At 40.2% G+C, this 17,993-nt stretch overlaps 1 pseudogene; it reads left to right on the top strand.

Moving 5' to 3' along the window:
* The first annotated feature begins 200 nt into the window (after positions 1 to 200).
* On the top strand, positions 201 to 17,626 carry LOC129059916 (putative protein phosphatase inhibitor 2-like protein 1; annotated as a pseudogene).
* The last annotated feature ends 367 nt before the right edge of the window (positions 17,627 to 17,993 follow it).

Below are 17,993 nucleotides of genomic sequence, written 5' to 3'. Positions count from 1 at the left end.
AGTATCCAGGCTCAGGTGCAGGCCTTTCAGTGCCGGCGGCGGGAGGCGCGCACACGGAGGACCCCCTCAGGCGTACTGCCGCCCGGGTGGCGGCGCCGGAGAGATTGCATCCTTGGGATCCGCGGACGTGCCCTGGGCGCTCCAGCTCCGCGCGCCTCAGACGCTGAAGCTATGATTGGCCTGGCTGAACGTCAATCAGGGCTCGGCGCCGTGGAGGCGGGAGAAACGCCATAGGCCGAGGCCGCTTAACTCCCTACGGGGTTATTCGCCGCCTCTTCTAGGATAGGCAAGTTTCCCCGAGTCGCTTAGGGGGCTCCCGGCGGCGGCCTGAGATGCTCGGCGCCAGGTTCTCGCGCCCTTGCGCTGGCTGAAGTAGAAATTTGCTCTGGATAGTCTGCGTTGTTCCTGGTCCCAGGGCCGTGGTCCCGATACTGCGCTTCCCGCTCCTCCAGTCCCAGCTCCCAGGCTCCGTCTTCTCCCGCTTGGCGCTGGAGAAACACCCGGAAGAAAGAGTCCCAGAGTGACTGCTGTGGCTCTGCGACCTGACTGTCACCTTTCAGGACTCTAGCCCTGGCTCCTTCTAACCTTCCCGTCCCTCAGTGTCCCAGGGAGGCTGCTATGCGGACAATTATTCATCAGCCGGAAGAAAAGGAGGTGCCAGTGTTAGGCGCAGAAGAGGGTTGGACCAGAAAAGCTGGAGAGAGGCAAGAGGGGAAAGAGGGGGAAGTGGGGAGGCGGAAGAAGTTGGGAGGGGTAACAGCTCGAGCTTTTCCTCTAGGGTAGTTTCTCTTCTCTCGGTGCCGCCCCATCTGCTTCTTGCCTCAGTTCCCCACTCCCACCCGTGCACCTCTGCGGCAGGCGTGTGAAAGGAGTGGGAGGGGGGGCTTTTGGTCGGGATATCTGGTCCTCCAGATCCCACAGCCTTGGCTGAGAACTTACTTAAGCCCACTCCAACTGACTCGATAAATGAGAATCTTGACCAGCCCACTGGTAGGTAGAAATGAGGGACGTCATCTATCCCTGAATGAAGTAACCCGAAACCGCAGGTCCCGTGGATGTGGGAATCCACAGCACTGGCTGCGCTCCTAAGGCTCCTAAGTCCACTTCCGAACCTCATCTTAAGACCCTGAAAGCCAGACTAGGGATACATTGGATTATTATTATTATTTTTTTATTTGAGACAAGGTCTCGCTCTGTCGCCCAGGCTGGAGTGCAGTGGTGTGATCTCGTCTCACTGCAACCTCCGCCTCCCGCGTTCAAGCGATTTTCGTGCCGCAGCCTCCCGAGGAGCTGGATCTACAGGTGCGCACCACCACGCCTGGATAATTTCTGTATTTTTAGTAGAGACGCGGTTTCACCATGTTTGCCAGGTTTGTCTAGAACTGTTGACCTCAAGTTAGCCTTCCGCCTCCGGCCTCCTAAAGTGCTGGGATTACAGGCCTGAGCCTCCGCGCCCGTCCTACACGTTGGATCTTTTCCCAGACCTCCTCTTCAGACGTGGAGCGTACAGATGATGCTCCATCGGTTACTCTCATCCTGACTTTGGGACTGCCAGATAAAACTGGGAGAAACCCTACATTTACTCTTACTGTAACGTATTGGCTTGAAACTGCAGGTCAGAACCCATCTATGTTGAGACCAAAAGACTTTTTTTTTTTTCCCAAGTAGAATGAAATAGAATAAAATAGAATTGAAAATACTTGCCTGCATCACAGGTAATGAGAGTAACTATAGTTTCATGAAACTTTTGTTTCAGTTAAATATGTTTTTGCATGTGTGCATGTGTATCGGGAGGAGATATATATTTCATATATATATGTAGAGAGGTGGAAATCAACAACAAAACTCCATAATTTTTCTTATTTTCTAACAGTTCTTGATTTTGAGTAAAAATAATTATTTAAGAACAAAATTTTGAGCCAGCTAATGAAAGATCAGAGTCAAGCAGGCTCTCACTGGGGCCTAAATAGAGGTTCATCTTATTTGGCTTTTGCGTTTTTTTTCCATCTTGTGGACTCCTTTTAAGGCCCAGCAAGGAATTACCCTCCCCAAGTCTCCACTCTCTGCTTGGTTCAGCCATTCAGCTGTCTCTCGGGCTGTTTGATTAATAAACAGTTCAGTAGAGCTATTTTATCCTATGCATGTGTGAGAAGAGGGCAATGCCAGTGATTCTTTTCTGATTTGACAGAAAATTCACAAATCACGTTATCTTCTGAAGATAGAGATTTTAAGCTCAAACATTATCACCAGAGAACTAAATTATTAAGAAAGATGAGTGGTCAAAAGTACAGATGTTTTACAGATTAAGGGTCATTTTGTCAGGTCCTGTCCAAAATATTTGAAGTCTAGGGGTTTGAAAAATTGTTAGAAATAATCGTATATGACAACAGTTTTCATTTATTGTTCTCCCCAGCTTCAGGAGCAGGGGAAAACATTTTTTTCCTTCTTACCTTGCTGAGAATTTTTTCACCAGGGTTTCAAGGCTAAGAACTGAAATTCCAGCGTTGACATTGAATTAAAAAGAAGCAAGCCCTTTTAGGAAGTCAAATTTTATTATATGAGATGGAATATAATATTGAGATTACTTATTACTTAGGCATGGGATGGGGGGCTTTTAACAACAGACCAAAAAAAAACTTGGAAGGATAGGAATGAAATAAAGCAAACTTTCATTATTCATAGATGATACAATTGTTTACAGAGAAAAATAATCTAAAACATAAGAATTAAGAGTTTGGCACAGTGGTTGGCTAAATATATAAACAAATCTATTGCATTTTCTATAAAAACAAAAAAGTAGAAATGTGATTAACTGGTTAATAAAATAAACTTACAGTACAGTTGACCTTTGAACAACATGGGCTTGAACTGTGCAGGTCTACTTATATATGATTTTCTTCTGCCTCTGCCACCCTTGAGACAGCAAGACCAACCCCTCCTCCCCTTCCTCCTCCTTAGCATATTCACCATGAAGACATGAGGATGAAGACGTTTATGATGCTCCACTTCCACTTCATGAATAGTAAATATATTTTCTCTTTTTTATGATTTTTTAAATAACATTTTCTTTGCTTCTCTGAGACAAGGTCTTGCTCTGTTGCCCAGGCTGGAGTGCAGTGTGATCATGGCTCACTGTAGCTTCAACCTCCTGGGCTCAAGCGATTTTCCACCTCAGCCTCCCGAGCAGCTGGGACTACAGGTGCATGCCACCCTACCTGGCTAAATTTTTAATTTTTTGTAGAGGTGGGGTCTCGCTATATTGCTGAGTCTAGTCTTGAACTCCTTGTCTCAAGCAGTTCTGCCTCAGCCTCCCAAAGTGCTGGAATTACAGCCATGGGCCACCACACCTGGCCAACATTTTCTTTTCTCTAGCTTACTTTACTGTAAGAGTACAGTATATAACACATAAAAATATAAAATATATGTTAAATAACTTTATGTTATTGGTAAGACTTCTGATCAACAGTAGGCTATTAGTAAAGTTTTGGAGGAGTCAAAAATTATGTGCAGATTTTTTACTGCACAGGTGGTCAGCACTGCTAACCCTCACATTGTTGAAGGGTCCACTGTAATCAGGAATAAATTCTCAAAAAGGAAAGGCATGCAAGATCTTAGTGGGGAAAATTAAAATCATTAAAAGAAGTTGAAGAAGTACTGCACAGATGGAGAGATATATTCATGGTTAGGAAGCATCAATATCATCAAAATGCCAGTTTTCCCCAATGTGATCTATAGTTTCATGCTATTTCTAGAAAAATTTCAACAAAATGTTTTATAGAATTGGACACAATGATATTAAAATGAAACGAAGGAACACAAGTTCAAGAAGCGCCAAAATACCATTGAAAATAAAGAGGAAGTTGAGGAATTTCCTGACTACATGAGAAGATACTATATACACCACTGGATTTAAGACCATGTGCTATTATTTGTGAGAGGGAGTAGACAACTGGGCCAATAGAATAGAATGGAAAGAACGTCAGGACTCCTTGTATGTGAAGAATGGTCATTAAAGACCAGTGGGTAAAGGATGTATAATTCAATAAGTTTGAATTTATGACACTGGATTAGTGGATATATATACATCATAATAAATTCCAGATGAACTAAGGACCAACGTATTGAAAGCAAAACTGTAAAACTTTTAAATGAAAATGTGAAAGAAATATTTATATGACTTCAAGGTAGAAAAATATTTATTAAAAAGACACACATACACATTTTAAAAACAAAAATGTTAAGAAAAGATGAATAAATTTGACCACATTAAAATTAGAAACTTTAATCAAAATACACTCTAAAGGAAAAAAAAGGCCACAAACTAAACTTATTTATATCACACATAATTTACATAGGATCAATATCCAGAACATCTAAGAATAGCCCCATAGGAAAATGATCAAAAGATGTGAAAGGGCAGTTCACAAAAAGGGATATATAAAAGACCAATAAATATACAAAAGTCAAGCTCACAATAGTTATCAGAGAATTGTGAATTAGAACAGTCCTTGAAATAACATTTTAAAATCACTAAATAGACAAACATTGAAAAGTCTAACATTATCAAAAATCAATGAGGATGTAGGATGAGGGGAACTCATACTCTGATGGTGGACTTCAAACTGAAATAATCTACTTGGAAAAAAATTGGCATTTTGTAGAGTTGAAGCTGAGAATATCCTAAAGCATAGCAGCTCTACCCTTAAATATATATGTACCTTAGGGAAATTATTGAATAAGGCACACCAAGAGCAATGTGCAGGAAAAGTCATGAGAGCATTCTTTGTAATTGCAAAAAGCTGGAAACAACCCAGTGTCCATTTGCAGGTAAATTGATACACAAATTTTGCTATAATCATAATGTGGAATTCTATGCAACATCAAGATCAGTGGAATACAGATACAATAATAAACTTGCATAATTCTTAAAATCATATTGTTGAATGAGGAAAACAACAGAAAAATACATTGTGATATTAATTATGATGTTAATTTGTTGTCAGAGACAAAGACAATATTTACTATGATGAAAAGCAAGATAATGATCAACTCCAAATTTGGAATAATAGTTGCATTTTCAAGAGAGGAAAGGAGATTCTAAGGGAAGACAAAGGAAACTTTAATGTTAAGGGTAATGTTCCATTCTTTCATGTGACTGGTGGGAAAAAATGGATGTTTAAAATTCTTGTAGATATGCATCACATGCATTACTTATTTGTAGAAAAATATTTCAAAAACTGGATCATAAGAAATAAGGAAAAAGATGTATAAGAAATCATTTGCATAGGGACAGAAGTAACAGGCAATTTGATGAAATTTATTGAGACAGAAGACTAAAAAATGAAAAAACATGGTAAATACAAAAATATGATGGCAGAAGTAATCCAGATATATATGCATTTGTAATGCCCATTTATATCATTGCATTAAATCTAAATTTTTCTGCTTCTCAGTAAAGTTGGTGTGTGTATGTGTATCTATCAAATTTTAAGTCTAAATTTTTCTGTTTCTCAGTAAAGATGGTGTGTGTGTGTATCTATCAAATTTTAAGTCTCAGTTTTTCTGCTTCTCAGTAAAGACGGTGTGTGTGTGTGTGTGTGTGTGTGTGTGTGTGTGTATTTGCTATTCAAAAAGTGCTGGTGGCAATGGCTTATACCTGTAATCCAGCAATTTGGGAGGCCAAGGAGGGAGGATCACTTGAGCCCAGGAGTTTGAGATCAGCCTGGGTAACACAGTGAGACCCTATCTCTACAAAAATAAAAAAATTAGCCGGGCGTGGTTGTGCATGTCTGTAGTCCCAGCTACTCAGGAAACTGAGGTGCAAGGATCGCTTGAGCCTGGAAGGTTGAGGTTGCAGTGAGCCATAGTCGCGCCACTGCACTCCAGCCTGAGCGGCAGAGTGAGATCCTGTCTCAAAACAAAAACAAAAACAAAAACAAACAAAAAGCACCTAAAACAAAATGACACCGAGTGATTAAACCAATGGACAATGATAAACTCAGGCAAATGCTAACAAAAATTAATTATGGATAGAAATACTGTCTTACTCCATTTTGTATTGCTATAATAGAATATCCAAGACTGAATAATTTATAAAGAACAGAGATTGACTTATTACAGTCCTAGAGGCTAGGAAATCCACGGTTGAGAGGCCTGCATCTTGCAAAAATCTTCTGGCTGCCTCATACTATGGTAGAAGGCAAAAGGGATAAAAAGAGAGCTGAGAGAGAGAAAGAGAGAGCACCCAAGTGCAACAGGTTGAATTCACAGGCTTTTAGCCTTTTTGTAATTGGCATTAATTCATTTATGAGGATGGAGTCGTCGTGACCTAAACACCTCTATCATTAAGCCTCACCTACCAACACTGTTGCATTGAATATTACATTTCCAACATATGCTTTTTGGGGACACATTCAAACCATTGCAAATACTAATATTGAACAAAGTAGAATAAATGATGAAGAAATTTTTCAGTGTCAAAGAAGGATACTTTATTATGCTAAAATGTACAATTCACCAACTGGCCATAAATTATAAGCCTTCATATCCTAAACAAGTCTTTGAAATTTAGGGAAAAAAATATGCTTTGTTAGGAAGGATAAATTGACACATTTAAGAGCTTTTAGCATACTTTTAAACTAAACTGTCATATCCAATTTTAAAATAATATGAATGTAAGATATTTTGCTAAAGCAAATAATGATATTAAGTTATCAAATATTTATAAAATTGTGTACTCAACAAATAGTGAATACATATTTTCCCAAACATAATGCATGAAACCACAAAGTAAAATTAAATAGAAATTAGAAACTACATGGGCTATATTCTCTCACCAGTATAAAACACATACATAGAAAAACAAAACAAAACTAAAATAAAACCTCACCAAAACAATACTAACAAGAAAGCCTCCACTTGGAAACTTAAAGACATCTCACTAATTTTTGGGTTGAAAAGGAAATCAAAATTGCAATTCAAGGGAGTTATGTTTTTGCTAGGAATATGGAGGGAATTCAGTTCAGAATTCGTTTCTCTATATAGTACAGCAAAGAGAATGAAAAAGAAAACCACACAAGAACTTCATTTTTAGTGAAACTAGGAAACAAAAAGTATGGTTACATCCCAAATTGCATGTCATTTGTGCTTAAAGCAACGGAGAGCAGAACTGGGCACAAGAAGCCAAAATGTTGCTGTGGCAACAGATGAAAGTGTGGAGGAACTAGTGGTGCGGGATCTCAGAAAGGGCCCGAAAATATTCTCTCTCTAAGAGTAGAAGCCAGCCTAGGTTGGAGCTGTTGGCAGTTGGCCTGAGCTACAGTGAGGCCCAGATGCTGGGGGAGGCAGAAGAAGGCCCACATATTGGGGGAGCAGACATTGTTTTGGAGGTTCCAAGGTGGCAGATAACAAAGGATCCCTCTGGAATTCAGGGAGCCCTAACACCGTGGTAGGATCCTTGCTGAAATAGGTTAAAGTCCCAAAGTTGGAAAAAACATGGATGCAGCGTATTTTAAGATAAACTTCACTGCGTTAGTAATAAAGGATTGGTCCTTCAGTTGTAAAACCTGGGAGGTTACTATTGCCCATGTCTTCTCTCACCACCCCATCATCCCACCCCCATCCAACAGGAGTCTTCCACTAATATCTGGTCCAGGAATGCTCAATTCATTCAGAATAAGTAGGAAAAGAAATGGCACAGTTCCACATAAATATGCCACAAGAAAAAAATGTTTACAGAAAGCAGCAAGGTTTCCCTCCAGAAGTAATGAAGCAACCTCAGCCATGAAGATCATGGAGCCAAAAGGATGACCTTCAGCAGAAGCAGTTACGAGCCAAAGAGGTCCAAGGACACTGAGGGAGGAGCCAAGTGGTAAGGGCCACCTCTGGCTGGGATCCAGGGTGCCCAAGGGGAAAATGAGCAAGCCAGAGAGTGCTTGGTCTAGGGATTAAGGAAAGCACACAGGAATAGGTTGGACACCAAATTTGAAAATGAACAGTGAGAAAAATGCTGTGGGGACCAGGATTGAAATGAAGTAACAACAATTAAAATTACGTGATCCAGGGACAGAGACTTGAACTCAAAAACAGGCCTGTGTTGCCCATTAGTCACAAGGGGAGCAGTGAGCCATTGTTAAAATGCCAAGGATTCCCAATGCAGTTTACTTGGAACTTTGCCCAGCGATGAAGGAGTCTGACTTGTCTTTTCTGTAATAGTTAGAATCAAAGAAAAATAAAGCATAGCTGGTGGGAGGGTGAGAAGCAAGCATCATGAACCAGGGTCTAATTCAAGGATCAAACTGCTTTCCAGTTCTGGCAGATTTCGGATTGCAAGGGGAATACAGCTGAGAGGCCATACTGGCACCTAGGCACAGTGAGGTGAGTCTGGCCACGCATTTTAAGAAGCCCCTGCAAAATGATACAGGTGGTTACTAAAAACCACCTCTGTCCTCTGGAAAAAAAGAAATAGCATCTCCCGGATAAGAATATCTGGGTCTCACACCTATTGACCAGGTCAAGATAGGGTTCAATTGGGGATGGGATATAATAAAAGTCATGGGTAAAGAAACTGGGCAGAGGCATAGTGCCTGCATGTTGGAGGTTAAGGAGGGAATTCAGTTCAGAATTCATTTTTCTATATACAGTACAACAAAGGTTAAGTTTGGAGGTTAAGTAAGGATGCTGCAGCTCACTCGTGGTTGCTTTTCCTTCAAAGTACTCATGCTTCAGCTTACCCAGGGGGACTCAAGGAGAGGAATGTGTGTGCGCATATCTATCTATCTATCTATCTATCTATCTATCTATCTGTCCATCCACCTTCTAATCTACCTAAATCAATCACTGTATGTATCTATTCCAACCACAATGGACTCCTATCATTCAATTTCATTTAGTGGTACATCTCAGGCCAGTTTACAGAAAAGCTGTAAAGGGCTGTAAAAGGCTGTATGAGAACATAATCTGAAAAGCGTTGCTCAAAAGAGCATATTATATATTATTTGGCATTTATGAAGAAATTAGATCTCACACTGAGCTAGTTAATAAAGATTTATAACTACAAATGGGCTGCAGCATGTGATTCTGAACTTGACTGTTTCCTTTTGCCCTTCAGTTTCAGACTATGATATGGATTGTGATTCTCTACCACCCCCTAGTGGAAATTCATTCATTTCTTTTTAAGTCCTGTTTCTTCTAATCATTTAGTCTAAATGATTAGACTAAATGAGAAAATTACATAGTAAATATCTGGATTCATTCTTGTTATAAAAGGTTCAAACCGGCCGGGTGCAGTGGCTCACGCGTGTAATCCCAGCACTTTGGGAGGCCAAGGCGGGCAGATCACAAGGTCAGGAGATCGAGACCATCCTGGTTAACACGGTGAAACCCAGTCTCTACTAAAAATACAAAAAATTAGCCGGGCGTGGTGGTGGGCACCTGTAGTCCCAGCTACTCGGGAGGCTGAGGCAGGAGAATGGCGTGAACCTAGGATGCGGGGCTTGCAGTGAGCCAAGATCGTGCCACTGCACTCCAGCCTGGGCTACAGAGCAAGATTCCATCTAAAAAAAAAAAAAAAGTTCAAACCATACAAAAGAGTGTGGAGTAAAAGGTCTCCTTTGTTTCTCCCTCCTCCCCATTCTATTCTAGGTCCCAAGGGTAACTGTGTGTAGTTTGTGTTATGCTAGGATATTTCCTGTGCTTTTACACATTCCAGGTATATGGCAGGAAAAATCCTGAGACATCAACTGAAGATTGTTTTCCTCAGGCATCTTTCTACAATAGAGGCAGATAACGCATTTCCCCTCATGCCGTGGGAGACAGACCACAGCAAAACAGCAATGACCAAAAGATTAAGATTTTTCATTTAAAATTTTACATTTGAAAACCATGGTAGGCCAGGTGTGATGGTCACATGCCTTTAACCATTGAGGAGGCTAAGGCAGGAAGATTGCTTGAGCCCAGGAGTTCAAGACCAGCCTGGACAACATGATGAGACTCAGTCTCTACAAAAAAAAAAAAAAAAAAAAAAAGAAAAGAAAAAAAAATTAGCTGGGCATGGTGGCGCTCACTTGTGGTTTCAGCTACTCAGGAGGCTGAAGCAGGAGGATCGCTTGGGCACAGGAGGTTGGGGATACAGCAAGCCATGTTCAGGCCGCTGTACTCCAGCCTGGGTGACAGAGTGAGACACTGTCTCAATAAATAAATAAATAAAATAGAAAACCCAGTAGAGGCCAAATGAAAGAAAGGTCTTTGGAGATGAAAAACCTTAGATTACTAGATATCTGAAGTCAGCACTTGTTCCATAAATAATAGATTTGGGAAGAACTCTGGATAATCTTAGAGCCAATTTTCTTCTGTGGAAGTGATAAGAATCCACAGGCTGAAGAGAGGGTGTCAGGAACTGGTTTTGGGGTCTTGCACTCTGTAATCCAGTTAAACTGTGTGACAGAGGGTCAGTGCCTCCTCCAACTCAGATATTTTGGGCATACAAGGGTGGGATCAAAGAGTGTGCTGTTTCTGGTCTATGGAATATTACAAATTTGAAAGAAATAAAAATATTTCTGGCAGTTTCTAAACTCGCTTTGCTTAGTACTCAATAGAATGGACTGTCATCCATGCTGCGTAAGGAAAGATCTTGACAAGGAAAGGAAGGAATCAGGGTTTCATGAGAGACAGGGTTCTGGGGATCCAAGCACCATGATGAGGTCATGGCTAAGTTTTCACTTGGGTAATGCGAAGAAAAGTTGACCTTTACTGCTGTGAAGCAAATTAGAAGCTAGCCCAGGGTGCATTCGTTTGGTTTCTTCCAGAAGCAGTCCCTGACACAAGGACATGAATGAAAGTAATTTATTTTGGAGATGCATGAAACTTCAGTAGCAGCTGAGTAAAAGATTGGGAAGGGAAAACAGCCAACGAAGGGTGAATGAGTGGAACTTAATCCCCTGGGGATTCTGGGAAAGCACATGCCTCAGAGTTAACCCAGCCACGGAAGGAGGGAGTTGGGCAATTGTACATCAATTCCCATTGGTTGAAGGCTGCTGCCTGACACGTGAACGCTTCAGCCCTTCTAGTCTGCTGTGAGTCAGGCAGAGTGGCCCTTCTTGGCTTTGAGGAAGCCTTCAGGAATGATGCAGATGTCCAGCCAGTGTGCACTACAGTGGTAAGGCCCAAGGAACATGGCAGGTATTGGTAGCATCAGCCATACCAGGTCTATTTCTAGCTGGAGGACCCTTAGATGACTGGAGCCTGTGATCTCTTACATCTGTAATATCTATGATCAGAATGGAAGAATTTTCTATTGTCTTTTCTTTTTCAATTTTGCCCAAGCCTTCATAAAGTCTTGTTAAAACTTTGACAACAGTCTTATTTTTACATTCCTTAAATCAAGAAGGACAGGCCTATGTCCAAATATAGGAGGATGTATTAGTTTGCTAGGGCTACCATAAGAAGTACCACAGACTGAATGGCTTAAACAACATAAACTTATTGCCTCCTGGCTCTGGAGGCTAAAAATGTGAGATCAAGGTGTCAGCAGGGTTGGTTTCTTCCGAGGTCTCTGTCCTTGGCTGGCAGATGGTTGTCTTTTCCCTGCATCTTCCTATGGACTGCCCCCTGTGTATGTATGTCCTAATCTCTTTTTATATGGATACTAGCTATATTAGGACCTACTTTCATAACCTCATTTTCACTTAATTATCTTTTTAAAGACTCTAACTCCAAAAAAAATTCACGTTCTGAGGTACTGGGTTTATTCAACATTATGAATTTATAGGGGGCACAGTTCAGCCCAAAAAGAGGAAAATGGGGCAAAGGGAAAATCCTTCTCCATCTTCTTTCCTGTTCTCTCTCAGGCCAAGGTGAGTGAGAGCAACATTGGATCATGGGATCTTGGTTGCCCTGCAACTCAAGAGATACCTGGCTTCAACGTTAGCAGTGAGCAACAGCAGAGCTGAGAACAGTGGTATAGAACTGAGTCACACTGAGTCAGGCTACATTTCCCAGGCTAATTTGCAAACCAGAATTCCAGATATAATTTTTATTCACTCAAATTTTCCACTCATGAACTTCTTAAATATATTTTGAAAAACTATGCACATCCTCATACATATTTTTTAAATTTAACTTTTTATTTTGAGGTAATTAGAGAGTGACATGCAGTTGTAAGAAATAATACAGACAGAACCTTTTACCCTTTAATCCAGTTTCCCTGATGGTAACATCTTATAACACTTCAGTACAGTATTGCAATCAGGATATTGACATTTGTGTCAATGTCAATATTACAGTCAAGACAGTATTTTTGTCACTCCAACTATCCCTTATCTTGCCTTTTTATGGTAGGTTCACCTCCTTCCCACCCCCATCACTTCCTTAACCACTGGCAACTATGAATTTTTTCTCTATTTCTGTACTTTTGTCATTTCAGGCTTCTTAGTACAAAATGTTATACAAATGGATTGTGCTTTTTTTTCTTTTCAATAAGTTTATTTTATTTATTTATTTATTTATTTATTTATTTATTTATTTTTTGAGACAGAGTCTCACTCTGTCACCCAGACTGGAGTGCAGTGGCATGATTTCAGCTCAGTGCAACCTCTGCCTCCTAGGTTCGAGTGATTTTCATGAGTCAGCCTCCTGAGTAGCTGGGATTACAAGCATGCACCGTCTTGCTCAGCTAATTTTTGTATTTTTAGTAGAGACGGGTTTCACCATGTTGGCCAGGCTGGTCTCTAACTCCTGACCTCAAGTGATCTGCCTGCCTCGGCCTCCCAAAGTGCTGGGATTACAGGCGTGAGCTACCACGCCCAGCCTGGATTGTGCTTTTGATGTCAAGCCTATGAATTCTTTGCCTGGCCCTACATCTCAAAGATTTTCTCCTATTTTTCTAAAATTTTAATAGTTTTACACTTTACATTTACTCTGTAATCCATCTTTTTTGTTTGTTTATCTATTTTTAGAGATGGGGTCTTGCTCTGTTGCTCAGGCTGGAGTGAAGTGACATGATCACAGCTCACTGCAGTATGTAACCTTTTGGGACTGGCGTTTTTCACTCAGTATAACTCTCTGGAGATTCATCCAGGCTGTTGTGTGTATCAGTCATTCTTTTTTATTGCTGAGTATTATTTCATGGTATAAGTGTACAATAGTTGGTTTAACCATTTACCTGTTAAAGGATATCTGGGTTATCTTTGGCTACAATGAGTAGGCAGTTAGACAAACATTTGCATACAAGGTTTTGTGTGAAGGCATTGTCTGTGCGTGTGTATTTGTGTGTGCAAGTTTTCATTTCTTGGGGCTAAATACCCAGGAATGCAGTTGCTGGGCTGGATGGTAGTAGTATGCTTAGTTGTTGGATTTGTTGTTGTTGGTTTTGTTTTGTTTTTAAAAAACTTCCAAATCATCTTCCAGAGTGGCTGTACCATTTTATATTCCCACTAGAAATTATGAGTGATCCAGTATCTCCTCTTCCTTGCCAGCATTTAGCATTGTCGCTTTTTTGTTTTTTTTTTTTTTTTTGAGATGGAGTTTTGCTCTTGTTGCCCAGGCTAGAATACAATGGTGTGATCTCTGCTCACTGCAACCTCCGCCTCCTGGGTTCAAGTGATTCACCTGCCTCAGCCTCCCGAGTAGCTGGGATTACAGGCATACGCCACCATGCCTGGCTACTTTTGTATTTTTAGTAGAGACAGGGTTTCTTCATGTTAGCCAGGCTGGTCTCAAACTCCCGACCTCAGGTGATCCACCCGCCTTGGCCTCCCAAAGTGCTGGGATTACAGGTGTGAGCCACTGCACCCAGCCCATTGTCACTGTTTTTATTTTAGCCATCCTGATAGGTGTGGAGTGATTATCTCATTGTGGTTTTAATTTGCATTTCTCTAATGGCTAATGATGTTGAACAACTTTTCATGTGCTAATTTGCCATTTTTATATCCTCCTTAGTGAAATATCACCTTAAGTCTTTTGCCTATTTTCTAATTGGATTTTTAATGTGTTTTCTTTGTTGAGTTTTGAGAGTTCTTTATATACTCTAGATACTAGTCCTTTGTTCAATGTATAGTTTGCAAATATTTTCTCCTAGTGTGTAGCTCATTTTTTCATCCACTTACCAGATCTTCACAAAGCAACAGTTTTACATTTTGATGAAATCCAATTTATCAGTTTTTCCTTTCATAGATCATGCTTTCAATGTCAAGCCTAAGAATTCTTCACCTAGACCTATATCTCAAATATTTTCTATTTTTCTAAACTTTTAATAGTTTTATGCTTTACATTTACTCCATAATCCATTTTGTTTATTTTAATTAATTAATTGTATCTGGTAAAGTTTAAGGTATTGCATTTCTCTGACAATTTTTTTTTTTTCTTGAAACAGAGTCTTGCTCAGTCACTCAGGCTAGAGTACAGTGGTGCTGTCACAGCTTATGACACCCTCGAACTCCTGGGCTCAAGCAATCTTCCTGCCTCAGCATCCCAAGTAGCTGGGACTACAGGCAGGAGTCACACCAACATAATTTTTCATTTTTGTGTATAGACAGGGCCTTGCTATCTTACCCAGGCTGGTCTTGAACTCCTGGACTCAAGCAATCCAATCCAGTTTGAATTAACTTTTGCATAAGGCGTGAGACTTAGGTCAAGTTTCATTTTTATTTTATTGTCTTGCCTATGGATGCCCAATTGTTCCATTTCACCATTGTTCAACTCACCATTTGTTAAAAAGGCTATTTTTCTTCCATTGACTTCCTTTTGCACCTCTTTCAAAAATCATTTGGGCAGATTGTGTGGGTCTTTTTCTGCGTTCTCTATTTTGTTCCACTGATTTGTGTGTCCATTCCTCTGCTAGTACCACACAGTCTTGATTACTGTAGCTATAAAACAATACTTGAAATAGGGCAGACTGATTTTCACTCACTTTATTCTTCTTTTTCAAGAATGTTTTAGGCGTCGGCGTCGCTCCCGCCCTGGAGCTCTAGGCCCGCTTTTTCCCCGCTTGGGTCTGGCGTCTGGGTCGTTGTATCTTGACAACTGCTCCGGTACCCCTTTCCGAGGCAGCAGGTGCGGCCGCTTTAGCCTTGAGCGGGCTCCGCGTCTGCCTGCTCGTCTCTGCTAGTGCCGACCCTTCTCTTCGCGGACCCCACCCCAAGCAGCGACCCTGAGCCGACAGGCGGAGCACCCGGCAATGGCGGCCTCCACGGCCTCCCAACGGCCCATCACGGGGATCCTGAAGGACAAGACCTCTACGACTTCCTCTATGGTGGCGTCTGCCCAACAGCCCCGTGGGAGTGTCCACGAGGAGCTGAGCAAAAAATCCCAGAAGTGGGATGAAATGAACATCCTGGCGACATATCGTCCAGCAGACAAAGACTATGGTTTAATGAAAATAGATGAACCAAACACTCCTTACCATAATATGATGGGTGATGATGAAGATGCATGTAGTGATACAGAAACCACTGAAGCCATGGCACCAGATATCTTGGCTAAGAAATTAGCTGCTGCTGAACGCTGGGAGCCAAAGTATCAGGTTCAGGGACAAGAAAGCAGTGGAGAGGAGGATAGTGACATCTCACCTGAAGAATGAGAAAAAAAGCGACAATTTGAAATGAAAAGGATGCTTCACTACAATGAAGGACTCAATATCAAACTAGCTAGACAATTTCAAAAGACCTACACGATGATGATGAAGTTGAAGAAATGTTAGAGACTGCACATGGAGAAAGCATGAATATGGAAGAATCGAATCAAGGATCTATTGCAAGTGACCAACAGCAAAACAAATCACGAAGTTCATAGAAGAGATTTGTTCAACACTCTTATTGTTTGTTAGATATGAACCCCGTTGCTATAATACATTGCTTCTCGTTCTCCACAAGTCATGACTTAAGTGCCAAAATGCATACCAGTTATTATATATTGCCAAGAATTAAATGAAAACCTTAAAGACTGATTAGACTGAAAATGCCTAATTGATATATATATTCTTGTGCCTAGTACTTTACCACGAATACAGTGTAATATCATCAGTCCAAAACTGTATTACTTTTGTAAAAACACTAGCTAATTTGTATATTACATAGCTTTTTATGCTTTAGAGGTTAAACAATATCTTTGGGGGGGAACTAATTTATTTTCATCACTCTAAATGTGGTGGTAGCTGTTATAAAGTTTGTTGACTTTTTTTTTTAACCAAAAGCCAATTGAACAGGATATATAGGCTGATAAATATTCAGGCTGAATAGTATTTTAACACTTGTCTTCAACTTGATTTGTCTGTTTAATTGAAAAAGACTGTGGCCGGGCGCGGTGGCTCATGCCTGTAATCCCAGCACTTTGGGAGGCCGAGGCGGGTGGATCACGAGGTCAGGAGATGGAGACCATCCTGACTACCATGGTGAAACCCCATCTCTACTAAAAAAATACAAAAAACTAGCCAGGCGTGGTGGCGGGCGCCTGTAGTCCTAGCTACTCAGGAGGCTGAGGCAGGAGAATGGCGTGAACCCGGGAGGCGGAGCTTGCAGTGAGCCGAGATCACGCCACTGCACTCCAGCCTGGCCAACAGAGCGAGACTCCGTCTCAAAAAAAAAAAAAAAAAGAAAAGGATTGTAAGAGTTACTGTTACGTTTTCTGGCCTACTACCTTTAAAATTCCTGTTGCATTTCTTTGTATTTACAAGGAAAAGACTGAACTTTTTCTCATCAAAACTAGCTTTTTTCTCAGGTTAAACTTGCACTAATGTCTGCTCTTTTTTTTTTTTTTTAATGTTTTTGGTACACTGGGCAGACTTCAGTTTTTTAAAAAATAAACATTCTAATGCAGCTATCTTGGCATTCCCTTTAAATACCTGTCTTAACCTCCTACTTTTATTTCCTACTCCTTTCCACACACATGCACACAATCCTTTACCTTTTAAAGAATCATTAAGATTGTCACACATTAGGAACTCTTTCGCTCACTCTTCTGTCATTTGCTGCAATATTGAAATTCTTATTTTGACCATCAATGCCTATTAATTCTTCTAATACATGAAGAAAATATATTGAGTAGCAGCAGTACTGTGGGCGGGAAATACAATTTAACTGCTGAATTTCTATACCTCTCTTGATTTACAGCTTGCTAATTAAATTGCTATTATTAGTTTGTTTGGCTTAATTAGACTTAAGAAAACAACTAACAGGGTTTTTGTTTTTTGTTTTTTGTTTTTCATGAGGAGAGAATTGTATGTAACCAGTAATATGATTATTCCTGAATGTACAGACAGAAGTAATCCTGGACATTGTTTAATTTAAAAACTTTAGTCCCTGCTTTAAGGGAATATGATAATGTCTACTATGACAAGTGTACTTTATTCTTCTAACACAGTAAGAATTACTTGGAACTTTTTCCTGAAACTAAGTGTAGGAAAGCCCTGTGTGTCTTGGTTTAGTGATGGTTTCATTTCTAGCCATACAATTGATGGATTGTATACAATTTTTGTTAGTGCCAAAACAATGTTATATGAACAGACTTCTAAAATAATTTCTGCATATTATATATGTAAGAAGGCTTTTATTGAAAAGCTTATTTTCCACTTGCAAGTTTATGGAAATATCAATATGTCAAAATAAATAAAAAGTGGGAGAATTCTTTGCTGTTAGAAGAATGTGCTTATTATTTTGATTTCTTAAATGGTACATAATCAAAGTACTGCTGAACTATAGGTGCAGTATTCTACTAAACATTTCAGCTAGTAATACCACTGATTTAGAAACAAAACTGTTTATTTTTGCTTTCTGAATTTAGAATGTTGGGATTACCTGTTTAAATCTGTTTTAGGGAATATAGAGATTAAGTCTGTACATACCTGTGCACATATATTCATATACCCTCTGATTTTGGTTTTCTCGTTTTTGAGTTCTTAGAAAGTATCCACATACTCTTCTTTTTGTAGAAGTGGCTGTTTTAGAGAGAAGAAAAGGATAAGACTTTAAATAGTTGATTCTTTTTGTGTTTTCTACAAACTT

This window comes from Pongo abelii, chromosome 5 (assembly GCF_028885655.2).
Source record: "Pongo abelii isolate AG06213 chromosome 5, NHGRI_mPonAbe1-v2.0_pri, whole genome shotgun sequence".
Taxonomy (NCBI): Eukaryota; Metazoa; Chordata; class Mammalia; order Primates; family Hominidae; genus Pongo; species Pongo abelii.
The sequence above is the reverse complement of the archived record's forward strand: the minus strand, read 5'-3'. Positions and strand labels throughout refer to the sequence as shown.